This window comes from Pan paniscus, chromosome 9 (assembly GCF_029289425.2).
Source record: "Pan paniscus chromosome 9, NHGRI_mPanPan1-v2.0_pri, whole genome shotgun sequence".
Taxonomy (NCBI): domain Eukaryota; kingdom Metazoa; phylum Chordata; class Mammalia; order Primates; family Hominidae; genus Pan; species Pan paniscus.
The window spans coordinates 38,174,589-38,191,387 of record NC_073258.2 but is presented as its reverse complement, the minus strand read 5'-3'; the positions used below and the strand labels follow the sequence as shown (position 1 = coordinate 38,191,387).

Genomic DNA, 16,799 nt, shown 5'->3' with positions numbered 1-16,799 from the left:
TGCTTCCTCTGAAAACTCCAGGGCAGAATCCTTCCTTGCCTGGCTTCTGGAGGTTGCTGGCAATCCCTGGCATTCCTTGCCCTGCACCTACATGCTCCAGTGTCTGCCTCTGTCTTCACAAGGCCATCTTCCCTCTGTGAGTGTCTGTGTGCCCCCTCTTATTACAAAGACACCAGTCATGGGAATTAGGGCCCACCCCAGTCCAACAGAACTGTGTCTTAACGAATTACATATGTCAAGACCCCATTTGCAAATTGGTTTGCATTCACAAGTACCAGGTTTTAGGGCTTCAGTGTATCTTTTCAGGGTACACAATTTAACCTGTGACACCTACTTGAATGATTGTGAGAGGATTAAATAATGACCTAAAAGCACTAAGGACAGTACCCGGGGCACACAGTAAGCACTCCACACAGAACAGTTTTCCTCTTCCAGTGTGTGGCTAACATACAGCAGGCTACTTTCCCAGAAGATCAGGCCTAGCTTCTTTGCTCCTCATAAAAACAAAAACCACAAGCAAGAAACCAAAAGCAAATAAGCCGGTATCCTCATGGCTAATGCTGTATTAAGACTTTTAAAATAAACAAAGCAGGACTTGGTACCATGTCACTGAAGTAAATATTTTATCAGTGGGTCTCTGAAAAAAACTCCACGCATGCATGTGGGCCCCACATGCCTCCTCCCTGGAGGAGCTGGTTCTGCCAATAAGGGGCCTCAAGGGCTGCTTGAAAGCAGAGAGGAGTTTACTCAAGGTGTGCACCTCTGGTTCCAACATCTGGCTGCATTCCAGCTCAGCAAAGCCTTCCAGAAACAAGGCAACACGGGGCCTATGGACACCTAAAGCCCATGCCGAGGCTGAATCCTGAGCAACCTCAACACTGGTGCTTCCCAGGAGAGCCAGGCAAGACAGCTCAGCCAAGGAAGTGATTAATAAGTCATGGGCAAAGCTTTTTCCCATTCTCTGCTCGGTGGAAACCAAAACGCCTATCACAATGATCAAAGCTGCTGCCTGCAACTTCAGATTGACTTTGACTGAGCTCATTAAGTCATAAGCTTCTGCAGAGTGGATTTTCTCCATGGATAATGCTTGAAAATTAGGAAGTTAAGTGGCTTGGGAGAACCTGGGACCCATTAACCAACTAGCCAGTCAGAGCTTCCATTAAAAGAGGAAAATGGCTGAAAATCTGAAATCTGTTCTTGGGCAGCTGTTCAAAGATTCTATTATGAGTTTTCAGGGGAAGCCCCTTGGGGTTCACACCAGCGTGAGCAGAGAAGCCTCCATGGACATGAAGTGAGAAGGACCTCGACCGAGAAGACAGAGGCATGGGTTGAAATCCTGGCTGCATCTGGAATATTAGGGATTTCTTTCCTCTCTCTGAGCTTCGGTGTCCTGAGGGGGAAGTGCCCCCTAGTCTGCGGCATGTGGATTCCACGGCTGGAACCTGTGTATAAAATCGTGACTCTGAGCTGGGGACTTGGTACGCACACCATATGCACTTAGGAAAGGACTGTTCGTAAACAGATCTGTAGACGACAGAGTCCCATCTGCCAGTTACCAAATGATGAGGCCACACGTGAGGAATTTAACCATCTGAAACAGCTAGATGTTAGCTGGTAGAGAGAAAGGCAGGCTAGAGTTGTGAAACCTGCCAGGTTAAATAATTTTCTCCTCTTTCTGCAGAATCACGGTGTTCTCTTGCAATAGATCTTGCCTATGTTGTAAAGCTCTTTGGCTGAGATGGATGACAGAAATATTAACAAAAAACTGAGGCATTAAACATAAATTAAATTAAAACATTAAAACTGAGAAATTAAGCTTTTCCTGTTTGGAAGAAGAGACTCAGAATGAAGGGCAAAAGAAAGCACGAGGAAGCAGGGAGGCCCAGAGCCAGACCCCAGAGAAGAGTGAAGTGCAGGATTCAGAGGCAATGCTTACATTGCCCAGGACTCCTCTCAGTAACGTGCATGAACTCAACACACCTCGGGAAAAAGAAAAAGAAGATCCAGATCAGATTTTGAGGACTCCAGTGTCACACCTTCTCAAATATCCTGAGACACCAGGCCAACCAGGCAACAGGAACAAGCTGCCACATGGTGCCAGCCCCTCTGCTCCCAAAAGCCCGCTGAGCCAGACGTTATTTCTCCAACAGCGAAGCCTCCTTCCAGAGGCTCTAAGCATTTGATGCTCACATCCACTCCTCCCAAGGATGAGATGACCTCACTGGCTCTGGTCAATACTAATCCCTTCACCCCAAAGTCCTATACAAAATTATTCCTTCAATCCGGTGTCAAGAGGAAAATTCGAGATGATTTTGAGGAAGCTGGTCCAGAGGAAGGCAAGGAAGAACAAGGGCTGCCTACTGAGACATGTGTTCTATGAGAAACCAACATGGCTTCCTACTATAAAAAAGAATGCTCGGAGGTAGAAAAAATTGGGTTTGGTGAATTTGGTACAGTCTACAAGTGCATTAAAAGCCTGGATAGAAGTGTTTATGCAATAAAGCACTATATGAAAACTTTTGCAGGATTTCACCTGAGAATTTGGCTTTGCGTGAAGTTTATGCTCATACAGTGTTTGGACATCACCCCACCTGGTACATTACTACCCCTCACGGGCGGAAGATAACCATATGATCATTCAGAATGGATACTGCAATGGCAGGAGCTTGCAGGCTGCTATATCTGAAAACACTAAGTCTACTAATCACTTCCAAGAGCCAAAACTCAAGGACATCCTTCTATAGATTTCCCTTGAACTTAAATACAGCCACAACTCTGGCATGGTACACCCAGACATGAAACCTTGTAAAACCTTCCTTTGTCACAAGATGCAAAGTGACTCCTCTGGAGTCACAGAAGTTGAAAATGAAGCTGATTAGTTTCTCTCTGCCCATGTGATATATAAAATTGGTGACCTAGGCCATGTGACATCAATAAGCAAACTCAAAGTGGAAAAAAGAGATAGTTGCTTCCTAGCAAATGAGATTTTGCAAGAGGATTATTAGTACCTTCCCAAAGCAGACCTATTTGCCTTGGGATTAATCACTGCAATGGCTGAAGGAGTAAGGACATTACCCATCAACAGTGCTGCAAGGCACCATAACCATGAGAGTAACTTCCCAGACATTCCTCAGGAGCTCTCAGAAGACTTTTACAGTCTGCTCAAGCACATGATCCACCCTGATCCAGGAGAGAGACCTTCTGCAGCAGCTCTGGTCAGAAATTGGCCCTGGCCCTCCCTGGGGAAAGCAGAAGAGCTCTAGCAGCAGCTGAATTGGGAAAAGTCCAAGACAGCTGCACTGGAAAGGGAACTAAGGGAAGCCCAGCAGGCCCAGTCCCTGCAGGGAGACTTCCATCATGGTGACCCTGGGGTCTCTGGGACCACACGGGATCAGAAAACACCAAATGCCTGGTAGGAGGAAAGAGTGCAAGGTCTTCAAGCTTTACCTCAGGACAGCATGAGCCTCTGAACTAAAGGAAGAAAACAGGAAACAGCCCTTGCTTGGCCTTATGGATTAGGAGGTTGCCCTACCAAGGATCCCAGGGATTCGCTGTACATAGAAAGGAATAGAATTTGGTTTTGAATTCAAGTAACAGTTTACAAGAAAATGTGCCTGGATTTCCACAGTATTTCCCAGGTTATATGATGCTATTTCTGAAAAAGAGTTCCCAACCCCTTTGTGGAAGTGGGTCTCCTAATATATATACCCTTTCTGATATTGTATTTACTAAATAAATGGCTTCACCATTACATGAGGTGGGTAAAAGTAAGACTGTATATAACTTGGACATCTCTGAGCTGGTTGTTTAACTTGCAGAACAAAAACGCTGGATGGAGAAGGTTCAAGAAAAACTTGACATAGCTGTTCTCCATCTACTTGCCCTGTCCCTCTTGTGGCCACGTTCTGACTGGTTTGATGTTCCAAGCCTCACCAATTTCCCTTTATTTTATCAGAATTTGGCCTTGTTTCCTATTATTTCATCATACTTTATCCAAATCCTTTTTATGTACACATTTTTAAAGGAAAAGAATACTGCATTTTTGTTTTTTGTTTTTTGGGACGGAGTCTCACTCTGTCACCCAGGCTGGAGTGCAGTGGTGCGATCTCGGCTCACTGCAACCTCCGCCTCCCGGGTTCAAGAGACTCTTCTGCCTCAGTCTCCCGAGGAGCTGGGACTACAGGTGCATACCACCACGTCTGGCTAACTTTTATATTTTTAGTAGAGATGGGGTTTCACCATATTGGCCAGGCTAGTCTCAAACTCCTGACCTCTGATCCACCCACCTCGGCCTCCCAAAGTGCTGGGACTACAGGCGTGAGCCACTGCGCCCAGCCTGCATTTTTAAATAAAGCATTTTATCTTGTCCAAAGACAAATTACAGGTAGAGTACTCTTCTTTGTCATACCGTCACTAACAAAGAATGAAAAATTTAAGTTAGAGAACATTTTACGTGATAAAAGGGTAAGAGAATTCAGTAGGTCAGTAGTAACGTGCCTTGGCAGTAGGGCCCAGCTTCACCGATCCAAAAGTTAATAACAGTCAGGATCTGCTATAAAATAATGTTGGTCATAAAGGTATTTGATAAATTGTTTGTGTCATCTTAATGAATGCAACCTGTTAATGATTAATGGCTTTTTTTACTGTTGGATTTTCTTCTTTTCCTGATTTTGAAAAGCGAATTTTTTAAATTGAATAAACCCTCACACTATTCTTTAAAAAAATAGTGTGTCTCTGACCCCAAAGACTATTTAAGAGCATTAAATGAGACAGACCTCTCTCCTAACATACGCCTGGCAGATGCTAAATAAATCTTACTCCCCCATCTCTTTTTGGTTTCCTCCCTCCTCTCTCCAGAATTGTTTACCCATTCCTATCTTCACAAAGGCCTCCCCAGTTTCTCGGCACATAGTGAGGGCTTCCTGCTTTAGAAAACTCTTCCTGAAACCCTAAATACCCACATACCTGAAAACAAATTACCTACACCCTCCCATGGCCCCCAGCCACAGCCTTGGAGCCTCCTCCCTCCCAGTCAAGCCTCTGAACAGAATAGTCTCTACCAGCAGTTCCCAAATGTGTGTTACAAGAACACCCTGGTCCATGACAAAGGGTTCACTGGTTAGCAACAAAAGTAGAAAATGAAGGCACAATTGCAGCAAGCTCTTCTTAGAATTAAACTTATTCCACTTACAGGACCATCCTTCATTCTGATAAGCCATTACAACATTTTTGTATTAAAACATAATTTATTTTATAAAATAATGATTGGATAATTAGAGAGTGATTTGGTTTTCATTATTCTCATCTGATCAAATAAAAGTGGGTGACTCAACATCAAGAGCCCAAGCTTTTGTTTTTTTCTTTTTTTTCATTACTTTACTGGTCCATAATATCCAAGCCTGGGAATTGTGTTTATTATACTAATCAGTTTCAGTTGGCTGCCTCCACTTCCGCCCCAGCTCAACTCTTCTCAACACTATTTTTTTTTTTTGGAGGCAGTCTTGCTCTGTTGCCCAGGCTGAAGTGTGGTGGCATGATCACAGCTCACTGCAACCTCAACTTCCTGGGTTCAAGTTATCTTCCTACCTCAAGCTTCTGAGTAGCAGGCACTACAGGTGTGCACCAGCATGCCCAACCTAATTTTTGTATTTTTTGTATAGACAGAGTTTCACCATGTTGCCCAAGCTGGTCTTGAACGCCAGGGCTCAAGTGATCCTCCCACCTCAGCCTCCCCAAGTGCTAGGATTACAGGCATGAGCCACCACACCCAGGCTCAACCCTAATTTATAAACCCAGCTTCTACTCTCACCATTCAAGTGAAACCATTCCCTCAATGGTGTCCAAATATGGGCCTTCTTCCCTCTAGCCTGCATCTGACAGCCTAGACCAGGCCCTGGTTACACTCAGACAGACGACAGCCTCCAAAGTAGAGGCTAACTCCAGGCTTTCCAAACAAAGCCCTGAGCAAGGGAAAGTCTTCCCAGTGCCTATGTCCCAAAGCCCAAACCCCAAGTCCTAAGCTGGGTCTCTGTGGCCTCATCACTACCCCATCTACCAAAGCAAGACTGTGGGGCTGGAAAAGCCCAGGACTCACACAACCTCGCTCTCACCCAAGTCCCAGCAAGTTGTTCAATTTCTCTGAAACTCAGTCTCCTAATGGGTCAAATCACGATCATGACAGTCTTGACTTCATAGGGATCTTGAGGGGATTCAAAAAAATCCAGTGGGTAAAGCACTTTCCCCAGTGCCTGGGACACAGTAAGCACCAAATAATTGGGAACATGGTTAGTAGTAGGAGTGTTCCTAGTAGACAATGCCCTCTTTCTAGTTTTATCTTCCATTGCTCAAGACTCCAGCAAACTTGTAATACTTATGGCTTCCCAAATACACTGCATAGTTTCTCTCCTCTGGGACCCAGCCCACGCCGTCCTGGAATTCCATCAAGTCAAGGACTGCCTTCCCAATCCTTGTTTATTCATCATGGCCGGAAGAAATGGGGACCTCCTCTAACTCCAGCAACATTAGGTCTATATCACTCTTGTGCCACTCACCACATTACTATACAACACCTTACTCAAAGACCCACGTGCACGTTTTCCCTCTTTTCATAAATTCTTAATTACTTAAGGTCAGGGGAAAGTTCTGCACATCCAACCATACCTACTATATTGATTTACAAGTAAGCGAACAATTGTTTTAAAAAGCCAGTGACAATAATACCAAACAGGTCATTTAAAAATAGATGGTAAGCACATACAGAGTGGAGACTTCTTATGACCAATGTTGAATTTCTTCCTAGGACGAAGAACAGCAGTGTTTATATGTGGGTATATATGTTACAGAAATACCACAAGTTGGGTCTACGTCCTGCTGTTTTCCGCAAAGACAGCCAATGGCTGAGATGATGATTATTGCCAAGGAAGAAGGCTTTAATCGGGTGGCAAAGCCGAGGAGACTCAGTCTTAAATCAATCTCCCTGAATAACTAAAACTAGAGGTTTTAGGGAAGAAATGTAACAAAGTGTTAAAAAAAAAAACACACACACACACACACAGAGAACTGGGAGAGGCAAGGAAACAATTGTAATGAATGAGGGGTTCTGACATCTAACTGTCAGAATGTGGTGATCTGGTGAGTTTCAGTTCTTTGATATTTTTTTTTAAGAGGCCTGAAGATCATTTCCTAAGGAAGGAACACATATTAAAAAAATGTAAGTTTCAAGCTTTAAGACCAGAAGGCTCAATTTCTATGTTTACCCAAAAAAACTATCTATGGGACCGTTGGTTGGTTTCATTTACACGCACAGACACAAATATGTTCATCCCAAAATCTCAGGCAATGCAAGTGGACAGTAATTAAAATTTTAATAAAATGGCATTTAAATCCATCGTCCTTGCGGCCTGGCCTTCCTCCCTCCACAGTTGTGACTGACTGTCACCATATAACTCTACTTTGTTCTCCCATTAACATCTACCTCTCTGTACTTCTGATCTCTGTGTTGTTTTGATTACGTCTTCTTCTGGTATATCTACTTCTGGTTTAGTCTTTACCACATTATTTCCATATCTTCACTCAGATCACCACTTCCAAGTGACACTGTTATTTATTTTGCAAAGCCAGTCTTTTTACCCTCTGTTTTGTTCCCCACCCACGTTGAGTTCTGAATCCACTAAATGTCCTTTTCATGGTGTCCTATGTATGCAAATAGCTCAAGTCTACAGAGATTTTAATTTCATTCTACTTTCCTCTTTCATCTCGCAAACAAATATAACATATTTAAACAGGAAAGGGAACAGTCAGTGTGTCCTCCCCTAAATATGCTTAGAGAAAGGGCATTTCTATTTCATAATCTTTGAGGCTCTTTAGTCCACTGTATGAACTCATTAAACTGGAGGTGGTCCAGAGAGCCCAGGAAACTTAATGAGCCTCCCAGACGCAAGCTGTTCATACCCTTTTGAAGTCAGTGTGGAACCAACATATGGAAAATGATCATCAGCCACTTAGTCCTGGTGATGGCCCCAGAGGGTGGGTATACCCTCTTCCACCCAAAATTCAGGAAGAAAAAGGTACTTTCTGTAGAGGCAAAACGAGACTGAGATGAGCCGTTTGAATTAGCAGCAAAACTAAAATATACCTGGAATTCTGAAGACTCTGCTTCCAGAATCTCACTTAGCACTGACCCTGCACTATGTCCTAGGTCATGAAAGAGAATACCCCTAGAACTTGGAGACAAGCTCAAGTTCAAACTCCAAAAACGTGAGGATTTTAGAATCAACAAAAAAGGAAAAAGGCTATTTAAATGTATTTCAAAAAGACCAAGAAGACAGAGGGAAGAACATTTCAAGGAGGGGGAGAAAATGCAAATAATAAATTTTTTTAAGTGAAAATGTGAAAATGAGGAGTCACCAAAGTCTAATTTCAAGTTCATGATTAGTGACCAGAAATTTCAGGATTGAAATTTTCAGGAGGATCAAGAGTCCTCATCTCTGTTTTAAGACCACAAACAGGATCACAGTCATCCCTTGCTTAAAATATCCTCATTGTACCTTTTAAAATAACTAAAAGAGTATAATTGGATCGTTTGTAACACAAAGGATAAATGCTTGAGGGAATGGATACCCCATTCTCCATGATGTGATTATGAAACATTGCATACCTGTATCAAAACATCTCATGTACCCCGTAAATATGCACCTACTCTGTACACACAAAAATTTTTAATTTAAAAAAAAATTTAATATTCTCATTGCTGTTAGAGTAAAATGCAAAAGCTTTACATAGCCTGCTGTACAAACCAAAGCACAACCGAGAAGTCACTAAGTAGAAACTCATTCATTTATTCAACAAGCTAGGCACCGGGGGTTTGAGATAAATGACACTCCCAGCCCTCAACCCTAGTCTCGGCATGGATTGGTAAGCATGTGGTGAGTGCTCCTGAAATGCCAGCATGGGCTAAGCAACCTGCATTCATGATCTTGTCTACTCTCCCCAAGAATGCTGTGAGGCTGCTATTAACCTTAGCCTCCTTTTACAGGTACAGAACACACTGAGGCAGAGCAGCTCTGTAACTGGCCTAACTAAGGTCACGCAGCCAGGATCTGACCTCAGACTGTCTGGTTCAAGAGCCTGCCTTCTGAACCATCACTCTCCCACACCTCCAGTGGAAGCGGAGCCTAGAAAAGGGCTCACCACTGCTTTGCTTATCTTCTTGCAGCAGCGCACCCTGGATGAATGGTCCCAGCATCACAGAATGAGACACCCTCCAGGGAGGAGGAGCACATGGCTGACGCTCACTGCCTTCTATACGCTGAGCCACAGGGGCACCAGAATCCACACAATTGGGAAACATTCTGATCTCCAGCAGAATGAGACCTTATCACCCACTGCTACGGTCCAGAGCTGGGGCCTGGACGTTCATGCCATGCCAACAGTAGAACAACCGCCTCTTAACTACCTGTCATGAATGGCCTTGGGGTTCCCCATCCATTATCCACCTCAGCGGGGATGAGGGAACAGGCCTGGCCACAGCCCACCACTCCCCTGACCAGTCATCGGGGCAGGCAAATTAAAACCACAGCAGGCCGGGCACGGTGGCTCATGCCTGTAATCCCAGCACTTTGGGAGGCGAGGCGGGTGGATCATGAGGTCAGGAGTTCAAGACCAGCCTGGCCAACATGGTGAAACTCCGTCTCTACTAAAAATACAAAAATTAGCCAGATGTGGGAACACAAGCCTATAATCCCAGCTACTAAGGTGGCTGAGGCAGAGAACTGCTTGAACCCAACAGGCGGGGGGTTGCAGTGAGCCGAGATCGCGCCACTGCACTCCAGCCTGGGTGACAGAGTGAGACTCCGTCTCAAAAATAAACAAACAAAACAAAACAAAACAAAACACAGCAAGTCACCACCTTGCACCTTGGAGAAACAAATTAAAAACTCTAAATTCCAAATGTTGGAAGAAAGGTGGAGAAACAGATGCTCTCATAAACCACTAATGAGAGGATAAATGGGCAGGACCATTTTATAGAGAAGTTGGCAATATCTACTCAGGTTGAAAACGTGCAAATCCTTTGATCAGCAATTCTACTTCAAGGATATTATTATAGAGAAAGTCCTGCTATTATGCACAAAAATTTTCACTGCAGTGTGGCTAGTCATGGTAATAATCGAAATATCCTTTTAAGAGATGAATGAGCAAAGTGTAGTATATTCATATAATAGGATATTCTACCGCAGCTAAAATAAACTGTATCTATATGTGGCAATGTGGATAGAACTCAAAATTATAAATGGGATGGAACTCAAAATTATAAAGGTAAATGAAAAAAGCCAGCTGCAGAAGCGTAGGCCATTTGATAGCCACCTAAATACACTTTAAAATCCTATGCAAGGGATATAAGTGCACATCAGTAGCAAAAGACTAAAAACAGGGACAGAAAGGATATATGCCAATTTGGGGATAGTGATGACCTCTGGGCCAAGAGAGAGTAATGGGATGAGGCAAAGTCTTTGACTCTATCTGTAATACATTTTTCTTTTTTTGGCGGGGGATGGAGTCTCACTCTGTCACCAAAGCTGGAGTAGAATGGTGAGATCTTAGCTCATGGCAACCTCAGCCTTCTGGGTTCAAGCAATTCTCATGCCTCAGCCTCCCAAGTAGCTACAGGGACTACAGGTGTACCCTACCATGCCCGGCTAATTTTTTTTCTGTATATTTTTAGTAGAGACGGGGTTTCACCATGTCAGCCAGGCTGCTCTCGAACTCCTGGCCTCAAGTGATCCACCAGCCTCAGCCTCCCAAAGTGCTAAGATTATAGGTATGAGCCACCACACCTAGCCACATTTTTCTTTTAAAAGGAAAGCCTGAATTATAATGACATATATTAAAAATCTGATAAATCTATATGATAGGTACACTACTGTTTGTTATACTGTTCTCAGATCTTTTATGCTATTTGGAAGATTCAATAATTTAAAGTAATTAAAAATATATTTTAAAGCACCCAAGTTAATCTTATAATCATCTAGGCTTAATAAACATTCAAGTATAGAGAACAAGCATAAATAAACTGCAATACTGTGTGTTAAGTTCTACATGAACAAATACAAGTTACAGGCAGCCATTAAGAAGTCAGAGATTAATTCTCTGGGAGTTGAAGATGGGAGGACACTTTTCTAGAAAAGGAGATGCACTAGCCAGGTTTCAGAGGGTGAACAGGAAGCTTTCTCTGATAAACTGTCTGCAAACAGTCATATCCTTAATTAATAGTGAGATCAGACAGCAAACAAGAGCACACAATGCATACGGCTGCACTGAGCTGTGGGAAAAGGTGCGAGCTGGGAGACGGCGTTCCTTCTCCATCAAGCTGACCAGAATCACGTGCTAAAAAAGCCAACAAGAAACATGGATCACTATGGTACCGACACCATCTTGATTTGTATCAGTTCACCCCCGTGGCAAGGCCTGGGCGCCTGGAGGCCCAATGCTGCTGGGAGGGGCAGGGGATGGAAGGTCCAGTGACCGCAGAGCCTTCTTGCAAAGTTTCCAGGAGGGTCTGCAAACTAGACGAGAGCAGCGCACGTATGCACACGTGAATCAAGGTCTGGGGTGGTTGTCACCTTGTACTCATGTAGTATGGTTTTCAACCTTTTTTCCACCCCCTAGGTAACACTCTCCCATCAATCTCAATGAGGGAGAGGAAGAGTGGCTTCCTCTTCCCCAACCCTTGAATATCACTGCTGTAAAATGTAGGGGGTAGTTAATTGATGGGAAAAGGTGGACTGAAGAAATTGGAAGAAAAGAAGATCCAAGGTTGGGCAACAACAGGCTTTGGAACAAAATGCAATAGTAACACCAATGATCAGACCAGGCACCCAGGAGTCCTGAGAGAGCCTACAGGAAAAGGAGGGCCCTCAAGAATTGGCCTACACCAAAGGTCAATTCTTCGAGGTGACTGACACCAGATCTCTAGCTTTTAGTGAGTGGGGACTACTACGGCCAGATTGGACTGAACGTAGAAAAATAAAGAAATGAAGTGCTGGGCACCAAGCACCATGGGGCAATTTGTACCTCACACACATACACACTACAAATCTGAATCATCTGTTTCGTAAGAATTTTCTTTCCGTGGAAGAATTATTCTACAGTAACACTGTCCATTAGAACTTTCCTCAATGACAGAAATGCTCTGTGTCTGTGCTATCCAATCCCACCAGCCACATGGGACTACTGAGCATCTGAAATAGGCTGGGTGTGACTGAGAAACTGAATTTTTACATTTTATTTAAACTTAACTAATTTAAATTTCAGTAGCCCCAGGTGGCTAGTGGCCACCTTACTGGAGAACACAGGTCAGTGACATCCTTCTTAATGTCTGCACAGTATTCTAGTATACTGGCACGATAACTCCCCCCTACTAGTGAGCATTTTGTTAGTCTCCAGTGTTTCACCACTATAAATGATACTGCCACAAATACAGGTATCCTCATTGCCAAACTTTTGTACACATTGCAAACTATTTCACTGAGTTAAAGTGCTAGAAGTGGAATTGTGGAGTCAATGGGTAATTTCTGTTTTTAGGGTTTTCCTACATATTAGAATCACCCACTTAAAATAACACAGATGTGTACGGCATTGTATTTTTTTTCTTTTCTTTTCTTTTTTTTTTTTTTTTTTGAGATAAGGTCTCACTCTGTCACCCAGGCTGGAGCGCAATGGCACGATCTAGCTCAATGCAACCTCCGTCTCCTGGGTTTAAGCGATTCTTCTGTCTCAGCCTCCTAACTGAGACTATAGATGCACACCACTGTGCCCGGCTAATTTTTGTATTTTTAGTAGTGACGAGGTTTCGCCATGTTGCCCAGGCTGCCCAGCTCAAACTCCTGAGCTCAGGTGATCCACCTGCCTCAGCCTCCCAAAGTGCTGGGATAACAGGCATGAGCCACCGCGCCCAGCTCATTTTACTTTTTACTAGCTGTTTTTACATCCTACACGATTCTAACTGGATTCTCATGACCATCATGTAAAAGCAGAGGGGCCAGGTAATGTCATCTCCTACATATAGACAAGGATATAAGCTGTGAGGCAGCATGTTGCTGGCTTGGGTGGGTCAGATGATTTTTACAGCCAACATCAAAGAATACACCCAGCATTCTGTGATGGGAGACTTCTTGTACTCGTAGATTAGTGTAACATGGGAAAATGCCTATGCTATATTCATAAGTGAAAAAAGCAGGACATGAAATTATATTCCATGTATGATCAAAACTATCTAAAATCAAATATAAATAAATAAACCAATGTGTTAAAAATCTTTAGGTGGTAGACTGTATGTTATGTGTTTCTACCTTCTGTCCAACTTTTTATAATAAACCTATTACTAATCAATAACATTTAGTGAGCAATTATAAATAAAGTGTGGCCAGGTGCAGTGTCTCGCGCCTGTAATCCCAGCACTTTGGGTAATCCCAGCACTTTGGGAGGCCGAGACGGGCGGATCATGAGGTCAGGAGATCGAGATCATCCTGGCTAACGTGGTGAAACCCCATCTCTACTAAAAATACAAAAAATTAGCCAGGCGTAGTGGCGGGCGCCTGTAGTCCCAGCTACTCAGGAGGCTGAGGCAGGAGAATGGTGTGAACCCGGGAGGCAGAGCTTGCAGTGAGCTGAGATTGCACCACTGCACTCCAGCCTGGGAAACAGAGCGAGACTCCGTCTCAAAAAAATAAATAAAATAAATAAAAATAAAGTTAAGTGTTTTGCATGCATTATCTTATTTAAAATATTTCTACATGGTAAGGACCATTATTATACCTATTAACAGACGAAGATGTGATGGATTTAAAAAGTTTAAGAAACCTAGCCAAGGTCAAGGCAAGGAGCTGGAATCTGAATCCAGACTGACTCACTCTAAAGCCTGTATTCTTAATCACCACATCAATGCTTCTTAAACTTTAATATGCACATGTATCACTTGGGGATCTTGTTAAAATGCAGATTCTGATTCAGGTGATGCTGATGCTGTTGGTCTGTCAACCACACTAAGAGTAGCAAAGCTCTACAATCCATGTTGTAAAATCTTAAAAGAGAAAACACACTATATTCAACCAGGAAAATGTTTTCTAATAATTATTTTGAATTTTATTTTTAGAGATGGGGGTCTTGCTATGTTGCACAGGCTGGTCTCCACTCCTGGCCTCAAGCGATCCTCCTGTCTCAGCCTCCGGAGTAGCTGGAATTACAGGCATGAGCCACCATACCCAGCTCTGTTATCGAATAATTTAAATAATGTGAAAGCTTAATAATATATAACAAAAATACATCTTCTTCTCAGTAACCTTTACGTCCTCTTTCCATCCATACGAGAGGCCCGAAGCTGCTCTTGTAAATTCCCACCAGCAGACTCCCCTTGGGCAGCCACTGGTGTCAGACTCACTAAGCCCAACTCAAAGTTAATCAACCTTCTCATCTCATTAGCAGGAAGGATTTTATCCCCATAGCTTCCATTAGTGAGCACTTCTGTAGATCCAGGGAGCAGGTGTGCAGGAAAGGCCCCTGGGGGCTCCCCAAAGAACTGGTCGGTCCCACCCACCATTCCCACTGCACACACCACCCAGTCCTCAGCACCTGATGAGCACTTCCCCATTCCCACAGACTTTACTTAAAACATTAGAACTATGTATTCTCTAAATATTTTAACCTTCCAAAATTTGGCAAGCACCAGCTAATTTTATACTTGAAGAACCTTCAACACCCTTTCATTATGTTCCTAATTCTTCATGTCTTTTTATGTGGGATGATCAGATATTTGTTGTTTAATGAATCTTTTGTCATTTGCAGTAACCCTGTTTATCTATTTTAATGCTTAATGTTATGAAATTACTTATATGATACCATAAAAGTAGTCCTTACATAATGGATTTTATTTCCTTAACTTTTCACTCTATTTATATCTCTTGAATTTTACTACGTGTCCTAAAGTGAGCAGATAGGTGATCTCTTTTAATAAGAGTAACATTTTGCTTTACACTTAGTCTTTAGTTGATGTATTCATATCACCTTCCACTTACCTTTAATGTTATATTTACTGATGTGCTTCCTTCCTGGAATCATTGGTGTGGTTTGACCAGCAAAGTTTTATTTCCTTTTAAACTAGACCAGAAGATAACCAATTGTTCCTTACTATTTCATGTGTTTAATACTGTTTTTTTGTTTTGTTCTGTTTTGAGAGAGAGTCTCGTTCTGTTGCCCAGGCTGGAGTGCAGTGGTGCAATCTCAGCTCATTACAACCTCCACCTCCCAGGTTCAAGCGATTCTCGTGCCTCGGCCTCCCGAGTAGCTGCGATTACAGGCATGTGCCACCATGCCCGGCTAATTTTTATATTTTTAGTAGAGATGATATTTCGCCATGTTGGCCAGGCTGGTCTCGAAGTCCTGGCCTCAAGTTATCTGCCCGCCTCGGCCTCCCAAGGTGTAAGCCAGCGCACCCGGCCTAATACTGTTATTTTATAAAACAGACCTGCTTTAATTTATTTCCTCTTGGTGACCTCTCCTACTTGTTAAGTAAACTATGTAAACTCCCTTCAAATGGAATTAAGATGCATAGCAGTTTTCATTAGCCTGTCAGAAACCCTTTTGATATGTCACATGCTAGTCTCATAATGAATCTAATTTATCACCTGATTTAAAATTGCTATAATACATTGCCCTCTCAAAGGCCTCTTTTTCTTTGTCTTTTTAAGCCAAGGGATATCCTGTAAAGATCTTTCCAAGTCTTTGAAGATCAATGAGACTGTTCTAAACTCCAGCGAAGGAGAAGCAATTTTCACCAAAAGGCAAAGTTAGCTTGGCCAGGTAAATTTCATTCACCATGGCTTAGTCTGACTCTCCCAATTCCGTCTCTTTTTCAAAGTCATAGTCATGTCTTTAGTGATCCCCTTCATTCCTTCTTGTAGGGTAACTTACAGGAAATCCTACTGTGTGCCTGACACTATGCCAAGCACTGAATCAGGTTCTGGAGTATAACAACAAATAAGATAGACATCAAAAACACAATAGACTCCATCCCACCTCATGGAGCTTTAGTCACACAGGAAAACAGAAGAATTCTTTCTTCTGTTTAGGATTGTTGCCAAGTCACATTTTATGGGTACTTTTAAAAGATGTTGACGTTGCCCTTCAATTCTGGGCAGTGTTCCTTCCGCTGAATATATATAGATTCATATTTTGTACCATCTCTGACTGTTCTGGTATGCTTATTATTCAAAAACTGAACCCTATTATATTTTTGACACCTGTTAGCTTTTCTTGTATTGTCATCATTATCATTTACTTGAATAACACAAATGAACTCTGGGTATGCTAAACCTTTATTATGTCACCACTGCCCTTCATAGGATCCACCGATGTTTATTGTTACACTGTAACACTTACAAGATTAGTTCTATCTTTCATTAATACCAAATAGTCTTAATGTAAAAGTCATTCTTTCCAACTTTATCTCTTTTACAGTAGTAAGCATCAACTCATTCCAATCCTGCTTCCCCAGGTTCCTGCCAGCTGGGCTCACTTGCTAGTATCATACTTTTTAATCAAGCTTATGCCAATGTTTTTATCAATCTGTTTTTGAAACACCTTATTTACTTCTGTTCTGGTTTCTCTTAGCATTAACCATTCTTTACAGCTTGAACTCTGATGAAATACCCTATGTTGCTAATCACTCTTCCCCTCCCCAAATTCCCCCAATTTTATTTTTATAATAAAAAAACAAGTTAAATTTAGAACTTTCCAAATCAATCAAG

The 16,799-nt window shown here is 42.6% G+C and overlaps 1 protein-coding gene and 1 pseudogene across 2 annotated transcripts in view; one reads left to right on the top strand and one right to left on the bottom strand.

Annotated features, from left to right (window-relative positions):
- LDLRAD3 (low density lipoprotein receptor class A domain containing 3) overlaps window positions 1-16,799 on the bottom strand; it is a 287,200-nt gene that overhangs the window by 260,826 nt on the left and 9,575 nt on the right. The window lies entirely within an intron of this gene.
- On the top strand, window positions 1,739-3,475 carry LOC100985985 (wee1-like protein kinase 2; annotated as a pseudogene).